Source organism: Sus scrofa, chromosome 4, assembly GCF_000003025.6.
Source record: "Sus scrofa isolate TJ Tabasco breed Duroc chromosome 4, Sscrofa11.1, whole genome shotgun sequence".
NCBI classification, from domain to species: domain Eukaryota; kingdom Metazoa; phylum Chordata; class Mammalia; order Artiodactyla; family Suidae; genus Sus; species Sus scrofa.
The window spans coordinates 45,542,042-45,563,912 of record NC_010446.5 but is presented as its reverse complement, the minus strand read 5'-3'; the positions used below and the strand labels follow the sequence as shown (position 1 = coordinate 45,563,912).

Here is a 21,871-nt window from a genome sequence, read left to right as displayed (position 1 = left end):
TTGTCTTATGCTTAAATTTTTAAGCCATTTTGAGTTTATTTTGGTGGATGGTGTGAGGGTGTGTTCTAGTTTCACTGATTTACATGTGGCTGTACAGTTTTTCCAGCACAACTTGCTGAAAAGACTGTCTCGTTTTTCCCATATTATATGCTCTTCCCTCCTTTGTCAAAGATTAATTGACTAGGTGACTGAGTTTATTTCTGGGTTCTCTGTTCTGTTCCATTTGTCTATTTGTCTGTTTTGGTACTGGTACCACACTGTCTTGATTACTGTAGCTTTGTAATATTGCTTGAAGTGTGGGAGAGTTATGCCTCCTGCTTGGTTTTTGTTCCTCAGGATTATTTTGGCACTTCTGGGTCTTTGATGGATCCATATAAATAATCAGATTGTTTGTTGTAGTTCTGTGAAAAATGTCATTGGTAATTTGATAGGGATTGCTTTGAATCTGTAGATTGCTTTGGGTAGTATGGCCATTTTTATGATATTAGTTTTTCTAACCTAGGAGCATGGAATATCTTTCTATTTCTTTGAATCCTCTTTAATTTCCTTGATTAATGTTTTATAGTTCTTGACATATAAGTCTTTCACCTCCTTGGTCAGGTTTATTCCCAGGTATTTAATTTTTTGTGAGCAATTTTAAAAGGTTTTGTATTTTTGAATTCCTTTTCTAATATTTCATTGTTAGTATACAGAAATGCGACTGATTTCTGAATGTTAGTCTTCTATCCAGCTACTTTGCTGAATTTGTTGACCAGTTCAGGTAGTTTTTTGGGTTGAGTCCTAAGGGTTTTACATATATAATATCATGTCATCTGCATACAGTGACAGTTTTACCCCTTTGCTTCCATTTGGATAGCTTTTATTTCTTTTGTTTATCTGATTGCTGTGGCTAGGACTTCCAATCCTATGTTGAATAACAGTAGTGAGAGTGGGCATTCTAGTTCCAGATTTTAGTGGGAAGGCTTTTACTTTTCCTCCATTGAGTATTAACATTTGCTGTGGGTTTGTCATAAATGCCTTTTATTAAGTTAAGGTATTTTCCCTCTATACCAACTTTGGTATGAATTTTTTTTTTTGTCTTTTGTCTTTTTAGGGCTGCACCTGTGGCATATGGAGGTGCCCAGGCTAGCAACTGAATCGGAGCTACAGCTGCCAGGCTATGCCACAGCCACAGCGACACAGATTCTGAGCCACATCTGTGATCTACACCGCAGCTCATGGCAATACCAGATCCCTAACCCACTGAGTGGGGCTGGGGATCGAATCCACTACCTCATGGTTACTAGTCAGGTTGTTAACTCCTGAGTCATGACAGGAACTCCTGGTAAGAGTTTTTTTTTTTTTTTATCATGAATAGATGTTGGTCTTTGTCAAATGCTTTTTCTGCATTATTGAGATGATCATGTGGTTTTTGACTTTTCTTTTGTTAATGTGGTGTGTGTATGTCAAGCCATCCTTGTGAACTTAGGATGAATTCCACTTGGTTGTGGTGTATGATCTTTTTTATATATTGTTGGATTTGGTTGGCTAAAATTTTGTTGAGAGGATCTTTGTATAAGACCTTCTTTGTATGTTTGGTAGAATTTGCTTGTGAAGCCATCTGGTCCTGGACTTTTATTTGTAGAGAGTTCTTCTATGACATATTCAATTTCATTTTTAGTGATTGGTCTGTTCATTTGATCTATTTCTTCTTGGTTCAGTTTTGGCAGGCTGTTAATTCTCTAGAAAGTTGTCCATCTCTTCTAGATTGTTGAATTTGTTGGTATATTTGTTAGTATATATTTGTTGGTATATATTGTTGGTATATTTGTTGGTATATTTATTTGTTCATAGTATTCTCTTATTCTTTTTTGTATTTCTGCTGTATCCATTGTGATTTCTCCTTTTTCATTTCTTATTTAGTTTATTTTGGGTTTTTTTCTCTCCTCTTCTTGGAGAGTCTGGCCAGAGGTTTGTCAATTTTGTTTACCTTTTCAAAGAACCAGCTCTTTGTTTTATTGATTTTTTTCTACGGTTTTTTAATCTCTATTTTATTGATTTCTTCTTTGATCTTTATTATTTCCTTTCTTCTGCTGACATTAGGTTTTGTTTGTTCTTTTTTTTTCTAATTCACTTAGGTGATGGGTTAATTTTTTGATTTGAGATTTTTCTTCTTTTTTGAGGAAGGCCTGTATTGCTATGAATTTCCCTCTGAGCACTGCGTATGTGGCATCCCATAGATTTTGAGAGGCTGTGTCTTCATTATCATTTGTCTCAAGGTATTTTTTAATTTCCTTTCTGATTTCCTCATTGACCCCTTGGTTTTTTAGTAGCATGTTGTTTAGTCTCCATGTAGTTAGTTTTTTCTCATTTCTTTTCCTGTGACTGATTTTTAGTTTTGTGCCATTGTAGTCAGAGAAGATACTTGAAGTAATTTCTGCACTCTTAAATTTGTTGATGTTAGCTTTGTGCCCCAGTATGTGGTCAATCCTTGAAAATGTTCCATGTGCACTTTAGAAGAAGGTATATTCCAATTTGGAGTGTCCTGGACTAACTTTTCTATTATGTCATTTAGGATCTCTGTTACTTTATTGGCTTTCTGTCTAGAGGATCTGTCCATTGATGTGTGTGGGGTGTTAAATTCTTCTACTATTACTGTATTCCCATCAATTTCTCCTTTTATGTCTGTTAGTATTTGTTTTATGTATCTGTATGCTCCTATATAAGGGGCATGTGTGTTGACAATTGTAATATCCTCTTCTGAATGGATCCTGTTACCTTAAATAGTGTCTTTATTTGTCTTTCTTTATGGCCTTTGTTTTAAAGTCTATTTTGTCTGATATGAGTATTGCAACTCCTGCTTTCCTGTCTTGTCCATTGGCATGAATTATCTTTTATTGCCTTTTCACTTTCAGTCTATATGCGTCCTTTGCCCTCATGTGAGTCTCTTGTAGACAGCATATAATAGGCTTTTGCTTTGTTATCCAATCTGCCACTCTTTATCTTTTGATTGGAGCATTCAGTCCATTGACATTTAAGGTGATTATTGATAGATATGTATTTATTGCCATTTTAAACCTTGTTTTCCAGTTGATTCTGTATTTTTCCTTTGTTCTTTTTTTTTGTTGGATGATTTCCATTTATTTTATGCTTGTGTCCTTTTCTTTTTAGTTTTTGTGAATGTAATGTTTGGTTTTGATTTGTGGTTGCCCCGCTTTTTTTTTTTTTTTAAGTATGTTAACCCCTTGCTATATCTGCTTCATTTAGCCTGGTAAGACACGTAGGTTCCAAAATATTCTAAGAAAAAAGTCTGTATTTTCCTATGTCCCTTCCACACATTTTATGATTTTGAAGTCCTTTTTCAACATCTTAATGTTTGTCCTTTTGCTGTTCCCTGTGTTTTTTGACACTTTTACAATGGAATTGTTTTCCTCTTTTTAGATCTGTATATTGGCTTATTTAAGTGATTGCTTTCCAGTTTTGATTTCCTCCATCCTATTTCTTCTTACTTTTTTATTTAGAGAAGCTCTTTCAGCATTTCTTTTAGAATGTGTTTAGTATTGCTATATGATTTTAGTATTTGTTTGTTAGAAAAATTCTTTAATTCTTCTATTTTAAATGATATTCTTGCTGGGTAGATTATTCTAGGCTGTGAATTTTTCCCTTTTTAGAACTTTGAATATATCTTGCCACCTTCTTCTGTTCTATAGTGTTTCTGTAAATAAATCAGCTGAGAGATTTATGGGGGTACCCTTATATATAATTAGATCATTGTTTTTCTCTTGCTGCCTTTAGAATGCTCTATCTTTAAATTTTGCAGTTTTTATTATATTACATCCTGATGTGGACTTGTTTGGGTTCAACATGTTTGGGACTCTGTGTGCTTGATATCTGTTTCCTTTCCTAGATTTGGAAAGTTTTCAGCCACAATTTTTTCAAATATATTTGATACCATTTTCTTTTTCTTCTCCTTATTGAATCCCTATTATGAATCAATTTACCCACATACATTATCCCATGCTCTATGTTTTTTTTCATTTGGATTTCTGTCTGCTGTTCTGATTAGGTGATTTCCATTATTCTATCCTCTAAGTCACTAATTCATTCCTCTGCATTATTAGTTGTGCTCTTTAGTGCTTTAGCTCAGTTTGCATCTCTTCAAATGAATTTTCTAATTTTTCTTGGTCCCTCCTTATATTTTCTAGTTCTTTTGTAACACAATCTGCATTACTGTTTATATCTGCTCGTAATTCCTGCATGTTCACTCTTAATTCCTTCAGCATATTCACTCTTAATTCCTTCAGCATCTCCCTTTTGAACTCAGTGTCTCTCAGAATCCAGAGGTCTGTTTCATTGTTTGCTGCTTCAGGTGAATTCTCCTGTTCTTTTAACTGGGAATGGTTTCTGAGCATCTTCATCTTGCTTTTGTTTTTATTTTTCTGTGAGTTTAGGGAAAGCAAACTAGTCTTGGAGGGTTACTTCTATGCAAGAGCACCCTTTTGTATTTTGTGGGTGGTTACTATTTATTTTTGGCATGGGAGTTTGGATATTTGTTGTCTCTTTCTTCAGCATGAGCAGGCTTTTATCTCCAGAGTACTGAGTGTGTTTCCAGGGAGAAGGAGGCAATGGGTAGGGCTAGTAGTCAGTGCCTGTTTGCTGGTCTCTTGATAGTAACAATGACCTGCAGGAAGGTGGTGCAGGCTCCTCCTGGTTGCAGGGCTCTGGGAAGTGGTAATGAGCCTCAGGAAGATTTAGGAGGTGCCCAGAACATTTGGCAGTGCAGGAGCTGGGTTTGTGAGTTCCCAGAGGACTGAGAGCAACAACAAGTGGTGTTTAGTTGCAACACCCTCTGAGATGATTTGGGCCACAAGTATTGCCTGTTCACAGACTCCCAGTGGTGGCAGGCCATACCCACCTCTGGAGCTAGAGATAACTGCAGCAGCTTGGCCCCACCACCTATAGACCATACAAGAAACACTCTGTCCCACTGATCCCACACAGGAGGTGCTGTACAGGCTGCTCCTAGTTGCAGGGTCCTGTGAACAACAGTGATCGAACATGTGCATGCTACCCAGAACATTTGGCAGTGGTGGCAGCAGCAGGGTGGATGTGTCACCAGTGGAGTGAGAGCAGCAATGGATGGTGGTCCGTTATAGTGCCCTATTTTTGCTGACCTCTGAGGTGACTGGGGCCACAGGTGGAGCCTCTTCCCAGACCCCTAGTAGTGGCAGGCCAAGCTTCACTCTGGTTTCTAAGATGACTGCTGTGGTTTGTCCCTGCCACCTGTGGACCATGCAAGAGGCACCATGTTGCACTAGCCTCCCACTGCCATTAGCCCACACAAGAAGTGCCTGGCCACCCGTAGCCAACACAAGAAGCGCCTGGTCTCCCATAGATGGAGAAAGTGGGCTTTCACCACCCATAGTCTGCTCCAGAGGTGCCCCACCCTCAGATAGCCTGAGCCAGTGCAGGGAAAGAGATTCCTATGGCAGTCTGTCCTTCCTCCTTTTGCTCTCCCCAACAGTGGTGCCTTGTGGGCCCAGACCTCCTCCCAGGTTACCTCAGCTGTGGCATTTTTCTCCCTAGCCTATGGCACACCACTTCTTATTCCCTCAGGATGTTTCCACATGGCCAATCCTAGTCCTCTCCCCAAAGCTGACCTCTGAAGCCTGAGTCTCAGTGCCCAGCCCATGCCTGAGTTGCACAGCCCATGGCTGTGGTGTCTGGGGTGGTGGTACAGATGATTTGTGTGGCTCTTACTCTACTTTGCCCTCATCAGTCCAGTTGCTGCAATTTTCTCAGCAACTTTGAGGTCCCTCCATCTCGACTAATCTCCCCATCAGTTAGGTGGCTTCCCAGGGTGTGGGTTCCTTTTCTCTTTCACAGCTCCCTCTCATGAATGTTAGTCCTGTTCTGATTCCTTTTTTTTCCCTGCCTCTCTCTCTCTCTTTTTTCTTTTGTTCTGCCCAGTTATGTTGAGAGTTTCTTGCCCTTTTTGGAGATTTAAGTTCTTCTGCCAGTGTTCAGTAGATGTTCTGGGCAAATCATTCTACATGTAGATGTATTTTTTTGATGTGTTTGGGAGCAGGTGAGTGTGACGTCTTACTCTTCTGTTATCTTGATCCTCCCCCATCTTGGCTATTTTAAACAATATTGCAAAGTACATTAATGTGAATATATATTTTGGAATTAGCATTTTTGTTTTCTTCAGGTAAATACCCAGAGGTGAAATTGATGGACTATGTAGTAATTTATTTTTAATTTTTTAAGTATCATCCCTAATGCTTTCCATGGTAGCTGCACCAATTAACTTCCAACCATTTCACATGGATCTCTTTTCTCCACACCCTGGGAAATACTTGTTATTTGTTGTCTTTTTGGTGGTAGTCACTCTGATAGGTGTGGGGTGATATCTCATTGTAGTTTTGCTTTCCATTTTCCTGATGATCAATGATGTGATGTTGAACATCTTTTCATGTATTGGAGACATATTTGTCATCTTTGGAAAAATACCGTTTCAGATCATCTGCCCACTTTTTTAATTGGGTGGTTTGTTTATTGCTGTTGAGTTGTATGAGTTCTTTATGTGTTTTGGATATTAACCCTTATCAGATGTATCATTTCCCATTAAATAAGCTGTCTTTTTGCTTCGTTGATAGTTTATTTCACTATGCGAAAGCCTTTAATTTGATGTAGTCTCGTCTGTTCATTTTTGCTTTTGTATTTCCCTTGCTTGTGGTGACATATTAAAAAAAATGCTGCTCACTTATGTTAGAGAACATACTGCCTATGTTCTCTTCTAGGAGTTTTGTGGTTTCAAGTTTTACATTTAAATCTTTACACAATTCCGGAGTTCCCGTCGTGGCGCAGTGGTTAACGAATCCGACTAGGAACCATGAGGTTGCGGGTTCAGTCCCTGCCCTTGCTCAGTGGGTTAATGATCTGGCGTTGCCGTGAGCTGTGGTGTAGGTTGCAGATGCGGCTCGGATCCTGCGTTGCTGTGGCTCTGGCGTAGGCCAATGGCTATAGCTCCGATTGGACCCCTAGCCTGGGAACCTCCATATGCCGTGGGAGTGGCCCAAAGAAATAGCAAAAAGACAAAAAGACAAAAAAAAAATCTTTACACAATTCCATTTTGTGTATGCTGTGAGAAAGCTGTCCAGATTGATTCTTTTGCATTTAGCTATGCAATTTTTCTCATCATTTATTGAAGAAGCTTTTCCCTATTATATGGTCTTCCTTCCTTTGTTGTAGATTAATTGACCATGTAAGTATGTGGTCCTGGGTTCTCTATTCTATTTCATTGATCTATATGTGTTGTTTTTGTGTCAATATAATACTGTTTTGATTCTACAGCTTTGTGGTATAATTTCAAATCAGGGATCAAAATACCTCCAGCTTTGTTTTTCCTTATCAAAATTGGGGTCGTTCATGTTTTTGTGAAATTTTTAGAATTAGTTGTTCCTGCTCTCTGAAAAATGCCATTAGTGCTTTGATAAGTATTTCACTGAATTTGTAGATTGTTTTTGGTAGTTTGATCATTTTAATGATATTAGTTCTTCCAATATATGAATGCAGTATGTCTCTCCAATTTTATGTGCCATCTTCAATTTTTTCATCTTAGTCTTATAGCTTTGAGAGAACAGTTCTTTCACCACTTTGGTTAGATATACTCCCAGGTATTATATTGTTTTTTGATGTGATTGTAAATGGGATTGTTTGTTAATTTCTCTTGTTGATTGTTCAATTTTTAGTGTATAAGAATAGCAGATTTCTATATATTAATTTTCTACTAGTAACTTTACTGAATTCCTATATTAGTTCTAACAGTTTTTGGTGGTGTCTTTAGGATTTTCTATATGTAGTGTCATGTAATTTGCAACTTCTTCCATTCTAATTTGTATTGCTTTTATTTCTTGTCTGACTGCTCTCCTAGGCCTTTCTATACCATGTTGAATAATAGTGGCAAGAGTGGGAATCCATGTGTTATTTCTGATCTTAGAGTAAGTGCTTTCAGCTTTTCACCATTGAATATGATGTTAGCTGTAGGGTATACATGGTCTTCATTATGTTGAAGTATGTTCCCTCTATACCCAATTTGTTGAGTGTTTTTATAAATGGATGTTGCATTTTGTGAAAAGCTTTCTTTGCATCTACTGAGATGATCGTATGATCTTTGTTCTTCACTTTGTTAATGTGGTGTATTACATTGATTGATTTGTGGATATTGAACCATCCTTACATCTGTGGGACAAATCCCACTTAATCGTGGTATATAATTATTTTACTGTATTGTTGAATTTGCTTTTCTATTATTTTGTTGAGAATTTTTACATCATTGCTCACTAGTGATATCATCCCGTAAATTTTTTTTATGATGTAAAAACCTTCTTTGTATAGATTTTGTATCAAGGTAAGCTTGGCTTTATAGAATGAGTTTGGAAGCATACATTCCTCTACAATTTTTTGGAATAGTTTCGGAATTATAGGTGTTAACGCTTCTTTAAATGTTTGATAAAATTCACCTATGAAGCTCTCTGATTCTGGACTTTTGCTTTTTTTTTTAAATTACTGATTCCATTTCAATACTGGTAATGGGTATTTTCCATTTCTTCCTGATTCAGAGTTGGTAGATTGTACATTTATAGAACTTATTCATTTCTTCTAGGTTGTCCATTTTATGGGCATAGTAATCTATGGTTCATGGTAGTCTCTTACAATCTTTCGTATTTCTGTAGTGTTGATTGTAACTTCACCTCTTTTCTCACTATTTTTATTTAAGCCATTTCTCTTTTTTCTTGGTGAGTCTGGCTAAAAGTTTTTGTTTTGTTTATCCTGTTTCATTTATTTCTGCTTTGACATTTTATGATTCTTTTCCTTTCTACTAATTTTGGGCATGGTTTTTTCTTTTTCTAGTTCCTTTAGGTATAGATAAGATTTTTTCTTTTTTCTTTTGGATATTTTCCTTGTTTCCTGAGGTAGGCTTTTATTTCTATAAACAACCTTATAAAAGCTGTTTTTGTGGTATTCCATAGATTTTGAACCAATGTTTTTCCTTTTAAATTTATGTCCATGTATTTTATAATCACCTCTTTGATTTATTTTTTGACTAATTGATTTTTTAGTAGCATATTGTTTAGCCTCCACATGTTTGTATTTTTGCATGTTTTTCTTGTTGTTGATGTCTCATACCATTGTGACCAGAAAAGATATTTGATATGATTTCAATCTTAAATTTAACAAGATATATTTTGTGGCTTAGCATGTGATCTATTTTGGAGAATGTTCCATGTGCACTTGAAAAGAGTGTATATTCTTCTACTTTTGGATGGAACGTTTTATATGCATCTACTAAATTCATATAGTCTAATATGTTATTTAAGGCCAATGTTTATTAATTTCCTGTTTGAATCATCTGTCCATTGAGATAAAGGGGGGTGTTAAAGTCTCCCACTATTATTGTGTTTCTGTTAATCTCTCCCTTTATGTCTGTTAATATTTGCTTTATATATTTAGGTGTTTCTCATTAGGTACTTATATATTTGCAATTGTTATATCTTCTTCTTGGATTAATTCCTTGATCATTATGTAATGTCCATCTTTGTCTCTCATTATAGTCTTTGTTTTAAAGTATATTTTGTCCCGTAAATATGGACACCTCACTTTACATTTTCATTTTTACCCCCTCACTTTCAGCTTGTGGGTGTCTATTTCTGAGATGAATCTTTTGTTTTTTAAATTTTTTATTAAAGTATGGTTGATTTAAAATGTTGTGCCAATTTCTGCTGTATAGAGTCTTTTGTTTTTTATCTGTTCAACCACTCTATGTGGAGTAGAGTTTTGACTGGAGCATTCAGTCTGTTAACTTTTAAAGTAATTGTTGATAGTTATCTACTTATTTCCATTTTGCTAATTGTTTTCTGACTGTAGGCTTTTTTTGTTCCTTTCTTCTTTCGTTCTTTTCCCTTGTGATTTGATGACTATTTTTAGTGTTACTGTTGGATTCCTTTCTTTTATTGAGTGTGTATATGTTTTGGTTTTGTGGTCACCATGAGGTTCATATATAAAAAGTTAATGATCTCTTAATTTAGAATGTACTCAAAGAACCCCTTCCTAAACTTCTTTCTTGGAGTTCCCTTCGTGGCTCAATGGTTAATGATCCTGAGTAGGATTCATGAGTTCATGGGTTTGATCCCTGGCCTCATTCAGTGGGTTAAGGATCCAGTGTTGCCATGAGCTGTGGTGTAGGTCACAGATGCGCCTTGGATCCTGCATTGCTTGGCTCTGGCGTAGGCTGGCAGGTACATCTCTGATTCAACCCTTAGCCTGGAAACCTCCACATGCTGTGGGTGTGGTCCTAAAAAGACAAAAAACAAAAACAAAAACAAAAACAAAAACAAAAATAAAACACAGAAACTTCATTCTTAAAAAACTTACTTTAGAATAATTTTAGATTTTCAATAAACTTGCAAAGATAGTACATAGAGCTGCCACATACCCCACCAACCATGAGTTTCCCCTGTTGTACAGTATATTAGTCACAATAAATCCAATTGATATATTGCAGTTAAGTAAAGTCCATATGTTACCTTCAGATTTCCTTAAATTTTACCTAATGTTCTTTTTCTGTTCCAGGATCCCATATGGTATAATACATTACATTTGGTTGTCTTGTCTCCCTGTAGGCTTCTTTTAACTATGAAAATGTCTGAGGCTTTTCTTGTTTTTGATGATCTTGACAGTTTTGAGGACTACTGGTCAACATTGTCTAGAATATCCCTAAACTAGGATTTGTCTGATACTTTTCTCATGGTTAAACTGGGGTTGTGGGTTTTGGGGAGGGAGATAGAGTGATATTCTTATCATATTTTATTAAGAGTATAGACTAACAATATAGCTTACCAATCTTGATATTAACCTGGATCACCTAGTTGTACTAGTGTTTGTTTGTCAGGTTTCTCTAAGTTACTCTATTTTCCCCTTTTTCTGTACTGTATTCTTTGGAAAGAATTCAATATACACAGCTCATTCTTAAGGTGTAGGGGATGTGTAAAGGAGGAATTACGATACAGAGTGGGGAGTATCTACAGAAATTATTGAAATTTTTCTGAATAGGAGATTTTTCAACCTCTCATTTTGAAGTTAATTTTTTTCTCTTTTGATGGCCACATCTGTGGCATATGGTAGTTCCTAAGCTAGGGGTCAAATCAGAGCTTTAGCTGTGGTCTATGCCACAGCCACAGCAACACTGGATCCAAGCTGCATCTGTGATTTACGTGGCAGCTTGCAGAAGTGCTGGATGGATCCTTAACCCACTGAGCAAGGCCAAGGATAGAACCCTTATCCTCACAGAGATTATGTTAGTTTCTTAACCTGCTGAGCCTCAATGGGAACTCCTCATTTTAAAATTTAATCAATTTTTTAAGAAAAATATTGGATTTTATTTATTTTTTATTTTTTTGAATTGTTATTTCCCCAATACAATTTTTTTCTACTGTACAGCATGGTGACCCAGTTACACATACATGTATGCATTCTTTTTTCTCACATTATCATGCTCCGTCATAAGTGGCTAGACATAGTTCCCAGTGCTACACAGCAGGATATCATTGCTAATCCATTCCAAAAGCAATAGTTTGCATCTATTAACCCCAAGCTGCCAATCCATCCCACTCCCTCCCCATCCCCCTTGGCCACCACAGGTCTATTCTCCAAGTCCATGATTTTCTTTTATATCAGTATGGACTCAAGGATATTTATTTTAGCCTTTGTGTTATAATTCAGTACTACTTTATATTGTTCTTCATATTGTTCTAGCTTTGAGTATTGGAAGATTTTATAGTTGGCTTCTATGTTTTTTGTGACATACTCCCATTTATTTATTCGTTTGTTACTTATCTTTGGAGCACCTTCTTACTTTTTGGCACTACAAGATTATCCAGGTTTATAGCATATATATCCTACTCTAGTCCTAAAATCAGTCATTTTTCTTAGAACACCTGGTTTCTTTTACTGGAGAATGGTATTACAGGTCAAGATCTGGGTGCTAGGTGTACTCATTGCCACTGGGACGTTATTGCTTTTAAGCCAGTTTCATCAGACACAACAAGGAAATTATGAGTGCATATCAACCAATGTATGTAAACATGTCTCTCTATATATTTCTATATGCATCGATCCATATTTATATTAAACTGAAAATGGTTTCCTACAGATGTTTCCAACTCTTATCCCTTCCCATATTGAACATTTAGCCTTTTCCCCTTGTTTGTCTGTAACTTTTTCAATGGTGAGAAACCAGACTCCCACCATCCACTATCCATTTACTTAATTTTTCAATTCCAGGGTTCAATTTATAGTGGTTTCAGAATTATTAACCTCTACTCCCATGGGAATAACTTTATCAACTCAAGTACAGTGTTTTATTTTGGTTTTTGTTTTACATACTTTACTCATTCACATGAACATTCACTGGTTTTTGTTTTACATCATTTACTAATTCACATGAACACATTTTTTTGCACTTCTTTCAGTAGTTTTTTTTCCCCCATACATTTAGCCAGTCTGAAAAATCTACATAGTGTATGCTTCCATTTAAATGACACTCTGGAAAAGGCAGAACATATAGAGAAGGTAAATACAGCAGTAGCTGTCAGTTATATTCTTTATCACATTCTGCCTTTCATCCTGGGGTCTCCTGACCTCCAAATGAATTTTTAAAAAATTTGTAGACATTAAGGTTTACTCTTGTGCTGTAAAGATCTATGGGTTTTGGCAAATGCTTAGTGTCATGTATCCACCATTACAGTAGTATATGCAATAATTTCACCATCCTAAAAAAAATTCCCTGTGTTTCACCTGTTACATACTCTTCCATTCTCAAGCCCCTGGCAACTTCTGATCAGCTTACTCTCTATAGTTTTGCTTTTTCTAGAATGTCATATAAATGGAAAAATATAGTATGTAGCTTTTTCAAACTGTCTTCATTTACTTCCAATATTGATTTAATATTCACCCATGTCTTTGCATGGCTTGATAGACTATTGCTTTTGATTACTGAATAATATGGAAAAGGGCTTTATATTCTGAATTCCACAGCATATAACAACTTCGTAGTTATCCATTCGACATTTTATTCTCTCAGGTAATCTGATCACACAGAGGATTTTTCTGCTATATACATATGCAGTGCTCAATTGTTCTATTATCATGAGCAATTTAGCTCTCTTCCCCAAGCCTGCATGCTATGCTCAGTAGAGAATAAAGGGCTTTTAGGTTTTAAGCTCCACTAAGACAACTTCTCAGACTTTACCATCTTAGAAACACCTACCTTACAAGTTCTTTAAGCTCCTGGTTAACATTCCCTGCTCTCAACATCAACATTTTGTTGCTCTTCCTGAGATCTTTTAAAGTATGAAGTGTATCTTTATCTCTGTGTTCTGCAACAATATTGTGCCTTGCACCTAGTAGGTGTTAAATAAATATTCATTGAACAAACAAGTGATTTGGTATAATGTAAGAGCCAGATTGTAGACAAACTGATAAATCCTGAGCTGTGTGCAATATTCCACCCACTTGGTAGTATAGTTGTTGGCCATGCACTCTTCTTTTTTCATCACTTAAAGTCCACTTACAAAAAATGGTGTAAAATCTGAGATATATTCAATATATGTAGAAAAATGGTGTTTATAAAAGCATTATCAAAGAGTATCATGCTAGTGAACCTTGATGAGTGTGTCAGAGGCTTTCAGCATTAACCCAGAACATCGACATTACTGTAATAACTGAAACATATTGCATGAAATTTATTTTCTTCTAAAATGTTGCATGAGCAAATTTTGGGAGATGGCTAGCCAGATTAGAATTATCAGTATCCACATGATTAGTAAAAGGAGCTGATGTGACTGTTTATTAAATCATTGGCTTAAAGTTTTTAAAATATTTGTTTAAAATTGAAACATTCTAAAAGGTTCCTCATTTTACATACTTAAGTTCCAGGATAATCTTGGAAAGCACTGTTCCATCTGTGGATACCTCTTAAAGAGACCCTGTTGCCCAGGTACTTGCTGCCTTTAAGATGTGTACTTTGGCCTCTGTATGCTAGATCCCTAATTTTGATGTGAATTAACTGTTGAAGTTTGGGTGGTAGGGAAAGGGAAGTCCTTAAATTTTTCCTTCTCTTTCTCCTCCTTGTCTAATCCCTCCTCCTCCTCTTCCTGTCTGTCCTTCTTAAAATGTCTGCCATCCGAGTTATAGAGAATGTCATCTTCTAGAAAAAAGTAATTCTCTTTAGTTAAATCTTATATGTTTGCAATCATCACTTACATACATAATGGGTTGTTGAGAAATGCAGTATTAAGGGGCTTATTGAACTTTCACAGTCAAGAATTCTCCATTTTTGGGATTTATCCCTTGCTGGGAAGATTTTTTTTTAAGCATAAAAATATGTACAAGTAAGAGTTACCTCTGTGGCAAAGCAGGTTAAGGATCTGACATTGTCTCTGTGGCAGCTTGGATTGTTGCTGAGGTACAGTTTTGATCGTTGGCCCAGTGCATTGCTGCAGCTAGGGCACAGGTTGCAGCTGGGGCTCAGATTTGATCCCTCACCAGGGAACTTCCATATGCCATGGGTATGGCCAAAAAAGAAAAAGAAAATATGTACAAGTAGAGTGTTACATAAATACCTTGAGGCTTTGGATAAGTTTTAAAGGAAGATATCCCATCTTTTATGGTTTATATTATATGGTAGGAACATATATTTTCAACATTTGAAATGTATAAACTCTTTTTATATCTTATACTTTTCCTGTATTCTTCCATCTATAACACTCAGGTTGTGGGTCTAATATCCAGGTTGTGGAAATGACAAAGAAACTGCTACTAGAAGATGTTGATTAGTTGGCAGTCGTTGGTGAATCACTTCAGGTTAGGTGACCTTTGCTTCTCATGCATGAAAAATCATTAACCCCTCTATTAGGTGCTGGAAATTAGGAAACAAATAAAAACCGGAAGGTAAAATGGTGATGATATACACAAGGCCTCACAAAGGAGTTTGCTTCTCAAAATAAATGAAGATAAAATTTCTTGGTACATAGATAAGAAGTTTCTAACATTCAATGTATGGATAAAATTCCATATATACAAAAAATTTTCACAATTTCAAAGAGTGAACTGCTCGTATGATCCCTTTAGCTCAAATGAAAATCCACTTCTCTGGACTTCCCACTTTGGCACAGAGGGTTAATGATCTGACTTGTCTCTCTGGAGGCTCTGGTTCAATCCCCAGCCTGGCACACTGGTTTAAGGATCTGGCTTTGCTGCAGCTGTGGCATAAGTTGGATTTGATCCCTCCTAAGAACTTCCATATGCCACGGGTGTGGTCAGAAAAAGAAAAAAAATCCACATCTCTGGTGTTCATGTTAATCTTTTTTAAAAAATTATTATGATTGATTTACACTGTTCTCTTAATTTCTGCTGTACAGAGAAGTGACACAGCTATCATACATACACATTCTTTTTTATCACATTATGCTCCAGCATCTGCCATCATAAGTTATTGGATATAGTTTCTTGTGTTATACGGCAGGATTTCATTGCTTATCCACTCCAAATATCATAGTTTTCATCTACTAATGCCAAACTCCCAGTCCATCCCACTCCCTCCCCTCCCCTGGCAAAGAAAAGTCTGTCGACCATGTCTGTGATCTATAGTTTGTGACATATTTTAGACTCCACGTATGTGATATCATATGGTATCTTTCTCTTTCTGACTTACTTTACTCAGTATGAAAGTCTCTAGTTCCATCCATGTTGCTGCAAATGGCATGGTTTCATCCCTTTTTATGGCTGAGTACTATTCCATTGTTTATATATACCACATCTTCCTGATGGGCATTAGGTTGTTTCCATGTCTTGGCTATTGTGAGTAATGCTGCGATGAACATATAGGTGCATGTATCTTTTTCAATGAAATTTTTGTCTGGATGTATGCCCAGGAGTGGGATTGCTGAGTCATATGGTACTTCTATATTTAGTTTTCTGAGGTATTTCCGTACTGTTTCCATAGGGATTGTGCCAGTGCCATTCCTACCAACAATGGAGGAGGGTTCCCCTTTCTCCACATCCTCTGCAGCATTTGTTATTTGTTGACTTGTTAATGATGGCAACTCTAACTGGTTTGAGGTGATACATCATTGTAGTTTGATTTTCATTTCTCTAATAATTAGTGATGTTGAGCATTTTTTCATGTGCCTGCTGGCCATCTGCATGTTTTCTTTGGAGAAATGTCTATTTAGATTTTCTGCCATTTTTCAATTGAGTCATTTTCTTGTTGTTGGGTTGTATGAGTTGTTTATATATTTTGTCAGTTGAGTCATTTGCAAAAACTTTCTCCCATTCTCTGGGTTGTATTTTTGTTGTTTTAATGGTTTTCTTTGCTGTACAGAAGGTTAATTATGTCCCATTGGTTTATTTGTCTTCATTGTCATTATTCTAGGAGGTGGGTCAAACAAGATGTTGCTGTGATTTAGATCAAAGAGCATTCTGTCTATATTTTCCTCTAGGAATTTTATGGTGTCTGGTCATGCATTAGGTATTGAATCCATTTTGAGTTTGTTTTTGTGTATGGTGTTAGGCAGTGTTCTAATTTCATTCTCTTACATGCAGGGGTCTTTTAATTTCCTCTTTGATTTCTTCAATTATCCTTTTGTTGTTTGGTAGCATATTGTTTTAACTTCCAAGAGTTTGTGTTTTTTGCTTTTTTTTCTTGTAGTTTATTTCTAGTCATATCATTATGATCAGAGAAAATGCTTGAAATAATTTCAATTTTTAAAAATTTATCAAGGCTTGATCTCTGTCCCAGGATGTGATCTAACCTGGAGAATTCTCTGTGTGCACTTCGGAAGGAAGAATATTCTGCTGCTTTGGGGTGAAAAGTTCTATAGATATCAGTCAAGTGTATTTGGTCTAGTGTTATCTTTTAAGGCTTGTGTTTCCTTGCTGATTTTCTGTTTGGATGATCTGTCCATTGCTGTAAGTAGGGTGTTAAATTCCCCCCTATTATTGTGTTACTGTTAATTTACCCTTTCATGCCTTATTTATTGTGTTGCTCCTATGTTGGGTGCATATATTTTTAAAATTGTTATTTCTTCTTGTATTGATACTTTGATCATTATGTAATGTCCTTCTTTGTCTCTTGTCTTCTTTATTTTAAAACCTATTTTGTCTGATATGAGTATTGCTACTCCAACTTGCCTACAATTTCCATTTCCATGTAATATTTTATTCCATCCCCTCATTTTAAGTCTATATGTGTCCTTAGATCTGAAGTGGGTCTCCTGTAGACAGCATTATATGGGTCTTGGTTTTGAATCCATTTAGCTAGTATTTTTCTTTTAGTTGGAGCATTTAATCCATTTAATTCAATGTAATTATGGATTCATATGTATTTATTGTTATTTATTTAATTTTGGGGGGGTTTCTATTTTGGGTATTTGTTTCTTCCCTTCCTCTTTTTTTTTTCCCTTGCGATTTGCTGACCATGTTATGTTTAGCTTGCTTTTTCTTTTTTATGTGTGTGACCATTATAGTTATTTGATTAGCGGGTGCCCTTCTATTTTGATATATCCATCTATCTAAGTGCAGAATTGTTTTGTCTTGGTGATCTCCTTAATTTCAAATGCATTTTCAATGTTCTGCATTTGTTCTTTCCTCTTCTCTTACTTGCTAGTTTCAATATCATATTTATCAGTGGGTAATTTCCTGCTTTTAAATTATCTTTCCTTTTTCCAGTGGGCTTCTTCATTTTTAATATTCTTGTTTCCAATTGTGGCTTTTCCTTCTTTGCTTAGAGAAGTTCCTTTAGTAGTTGATGTAGAACTGATTTGGGAGTTCTGAATACTTAGCTTTTGCTTGTCTGTGAAGCTTCTGATCTCTCCATCAAATCTGAATGAGAACTTGGCTGGGTAGAGTATTCTTGGCTCTAGGCTCCTCCTCTTCATAACCTCAAATACATTTTGCCACTCCCTTCTGGCTTGTAGAGTTTCTAGTGAAAAATCAGCTGTTATCATTATGGGAATTCCCTTATATGTGATTCGTTGCTTCTCCCTTGTGGCTCTAATATTTTTTCTTTGAACTTAATTTTTGTCAGTCTGATTAGTATGTGTCTTGCTGTATTTATTCTTGGGTTTATTTTGTATGAAATTCTCTGTGCTTTTTTCACTTGAGTGTTTCCTTTTCCATATTTTCAGTTATAATCTCTTCAAATATTTTCTTTGGTCCTTTATCTCTCTCTTCTCCTTCTGGAACCCCTATTATGCGAATTTTGGTACATTTAATGTTGTTCCAGAAGTCTCTGAATCCATCCTCTGTTTTTTTTTCATTTCTTTTCTTTATTCTTTTCTGAAGCAGTGATTTATACTACTCTGTCTTCCACCTCACTTATTCGTTCTGCCTCTGTTAACCTGCTATTGGTCCATCTAGATTATTTTTCGTTTCAGCTATTGCACTATTTATTTTGCTCTTTAAATCCTCTATCTCTTTGTTAAACATATTTTTTAATTTTCAATATTTGTCTCCATTCTTTTTTAAGATCTTGGATCATCTTTACTATCATTACTCTGAATTTTCAGGTAAATTGCCTATCTTATCATCATTTAGTGGTTTTGTGTGTTTTTGTCTTGCTCCCTTGTCTGAAAGCTGCTTATTGGTTGTTTCTGTTTATCATCCCCCTGACAGATGTAGATGTTGAAGCAGGTGCCCAGTCCTGGAGTTCTCGGGGGTGGTAGTGGTTCATGTATACCTTTTTGCTGGATTGGCTCTAGGGACTGCTCACTGTAGATTTAGGAGCAGGTGCTGCTCTTCTGCCAGCACTCTCCTTGCTTGGCCACTCTAGAGATCTCTCTCTAAATCTTCAGGGGCACATGGGCTCGCTCTGTAACTGCAGGATGTGTGTTTCTGGCAGTCCATCCCCCTGCCTTGCTGCTGGTAGCAGTGCTCTCCGTAGCCCTGCAGATTGGAATGTGGGTTAATGGGCTTCCCCTGGCTCTCCTGGTGTGGGAAGAGTGCCACTGACATGAGCCTTTACAGGGCCACTGGCAGGGGTACTGTATCTTATGCTATTTGCTAGTTAGGCAGCCTATAGCTTGGTCAGAGAGCAGGCACTCGCAGCCCTCTCGTGGGAATGGGCACTACCACCAGAAGTTTTCTGGGCACTGCTTTGCTGTCATGAGCTTCTGCAGATTCTCTGGGCAGAGTCAAGGCACCTGTGTTTACCTTCATTGACGGAGAGTGGGTGTCTACAGCCCTCTTATGGGAATGGGTGCTCTTGTGCTGGCACGAGCCTTTGCAGATTCTCTGGGCAGAGCTGAGATGCCAGTATTTGCCTGTGTTTTCTCTGCTCAGGTAGGTCACTGCTTTTGCAGGAAGTGGGTGCTGCCCCCAGCAGTTTTTATGGTGCTCCTCTGCTGGCATGAACCACTGTAGATTCTCTGGCTAGATCCAAGGCACCTCTGTTTTCCTGGATTGGTAGGGAGCAGGCACTGGTGTCCCTCTCACAGGAATGGGCACGCTCTCTGGGTGGAGCTGAGACACCTGTGTTTTCCCTGCTCAAGTAGGTCACTGCTTTTGCAGGAAGTGGGCACCGCTGCCAGCAGCTTTTATGGAGCATGCCCTGCTGGTCAGAGCCTCTGCAGATTCTCCAGATGGTGCCAAAACACCTGTGTTTTCCCTGATCTCTGGGAGTTGGGGGGGAATGTGCACCACCACTGCTGGCAGCTCTTTTGGAACAGGTTGGGCTCCACTAGCTTGGGCACCCTGCTGGCAGGAACCTGGAACTTGTTTTGCTCCTCCAGGCAGTTATTTCACCTGCTCCAAGAAGTTTGTAGCCTTAAGGGTCCGGCTACTTCCCAGGCATTGCTAGGCAGCTGCTAAGGCCAAGTGGTTCCTGAGCTGAGGCAGGAAGTGTCCTGAAGCTTGAGAAAGTGGGCATAGGGAACAAGGCTGTAGTGGTGGATCCTGCCCCTTCCTTCCAGCACCTCCAAACAATGACATCTGGTCTCTAAGCCCAACTGGGATGCCTCCTCTTAGATGCTCTCCATTGTGATCATCCTATACTCTAGTCCCTCCAGGCTGTTTCTGCATGGCTAACCTTGCTTTTTCCCCCACGTAGCGGGCCCCAGTTCCCTCTTTTGGTCTTATCTCTAAGGTCAAAGCTTTAGTTCCTAACACCTGCTGGCACCTGCCTATAGTTGCCTGTCACACTGACTGTTTATGGAGGACGGTCTCCTTTTTAACTGCTTCAGATGCTCTGCCTCCATTTTTGGATGATATCATGGCTGGTGGGGGAACTTCCTGAGATGCAGGAGCTGTTCCCCTTTCCAGCTCCCTCTTGGGAGAGCAGGTCCCTTTCACTCCTTTTTCTCTTGTTCTTCTTTCTTCTTTCTTATGTCCTATCTGGTTTGGAATGTTTTTCTTTTTCTATCATTATCTTGAGGTTTTTTGTCAGTTTTTGGGCAATTTTTCTGTGTGATTTGTTCCACATATTGTTGTATTTTCAATGTATTTGTGAGAGTAGATGAGACTTACATCCTGCTACTCTGCCACCTTAGACCTCCTTCTATGCTCATGTTCATCTTACCCCAATAATATGCTAATTTCATCATCATGGCCTATAAGAGTCACAAATTGGAACTAACTAGTAGACAGATGCTTCAGAAACATAGATTCAAGGTTTTTTCTTAACGATTGTGTTTTCAGGATGAAAATTCAACAGACTGTGAATCAAGTGTTGCCAAGTCATTGTGTTCCACTTACACCTATGTCACCAGGATCAGAACTTAAGTATTCAGATTTAAGCCTAGGAAACTCAGCGCTAATATTAATTTGGAGTATTATTGCTTTTGGCCAAGGGGCATTGTGATATGATGGAAATGTTTTGCAGTGTTATACTCTGGTGGTACTTAGCACTTCATATTTCCTGTTTTAATCACTGTGACCTCTTGATCAAAGGATATCTCATTGCTATTCTTTCCTTTGATTTCTTTAATAATTAATCTTACTTTTCAACAAGAATTTTAAGAACTGGCCTAAATATTATAATTAACACATTGAGAAGATATATCAGCATGCCCCACTTTGTGTTCCTTTTCCAGTGTGGATACTTGTGAATGTAATTTAATATTACTTTCAAAATTTCTATGTTAATTTCTGTGACTGAGTTTATATAGTTGTATTTAGTCAGAGAGTTGCCATTTCCTCAAATTTTTCTCTCAGAAATAATCATTGCAGTATTAACTGAGAAAGGACATTTGATTTTTGATGTCATCTTTTGCCCAGCAGAGCTCAATGCACAGCTTCTATTTAGATGAGATGATTTTGTCTGGCCATGGAATAGTTTTCCAGTGCAACATGATGTTAGGAGCAGAAAGGAAATATTTAAATAAAATGACTTTCCTACTGATTCCAGGGTTTCTTAAGACATATCCCTGTAAACTATCTCCCTTTTTCTCTTCTCCATATACACATCCAACCTGATGTCTTCTTAATATTGGCCCTTCACAGTTTTTGACAGAATATCTAGCCAAAACAGGGTGTTTCCATTGCACAGAACCTTAGAAAACTTAAGAAATGGCTTTTTCTCCTCAACACTTTTGTGGTTTTAAGCTTACTGGCTGTAAATTACTGAATCATGTCTTTTGGATTTTAGAAGATATAGATATGATAATGTAAATTTGATTTTCTCCCACAGAGTCCCATATATTAACTGATTTGAATATATTTCCTTTTTTTGTAACATGTATGATTAAGAAAAGAGAAAAAAAAGAAAAGTCAATATTCAGAAAAAAATTTTTTGACTTTAATTGGAGAACTTATAATTGTGCCCAAAAACATTTGG

The 21,871-nt window shown here is 37.1% G+C and overlaps 1 protein-coding gene across 7 annotated transcripts in view; it reads left to right on the top strand.

The window, feature by feature from the left end:
- SLC26A7 (solute carrier family 26 member 7) overlaps positions 1–21,871 on the top strand; it is a 226,706-nt gene that overhangs the window by 73,588 nt on the left and 131,247 nt on the right. The gene's annotated exons all lie outside the window — the stretch shown is intronic.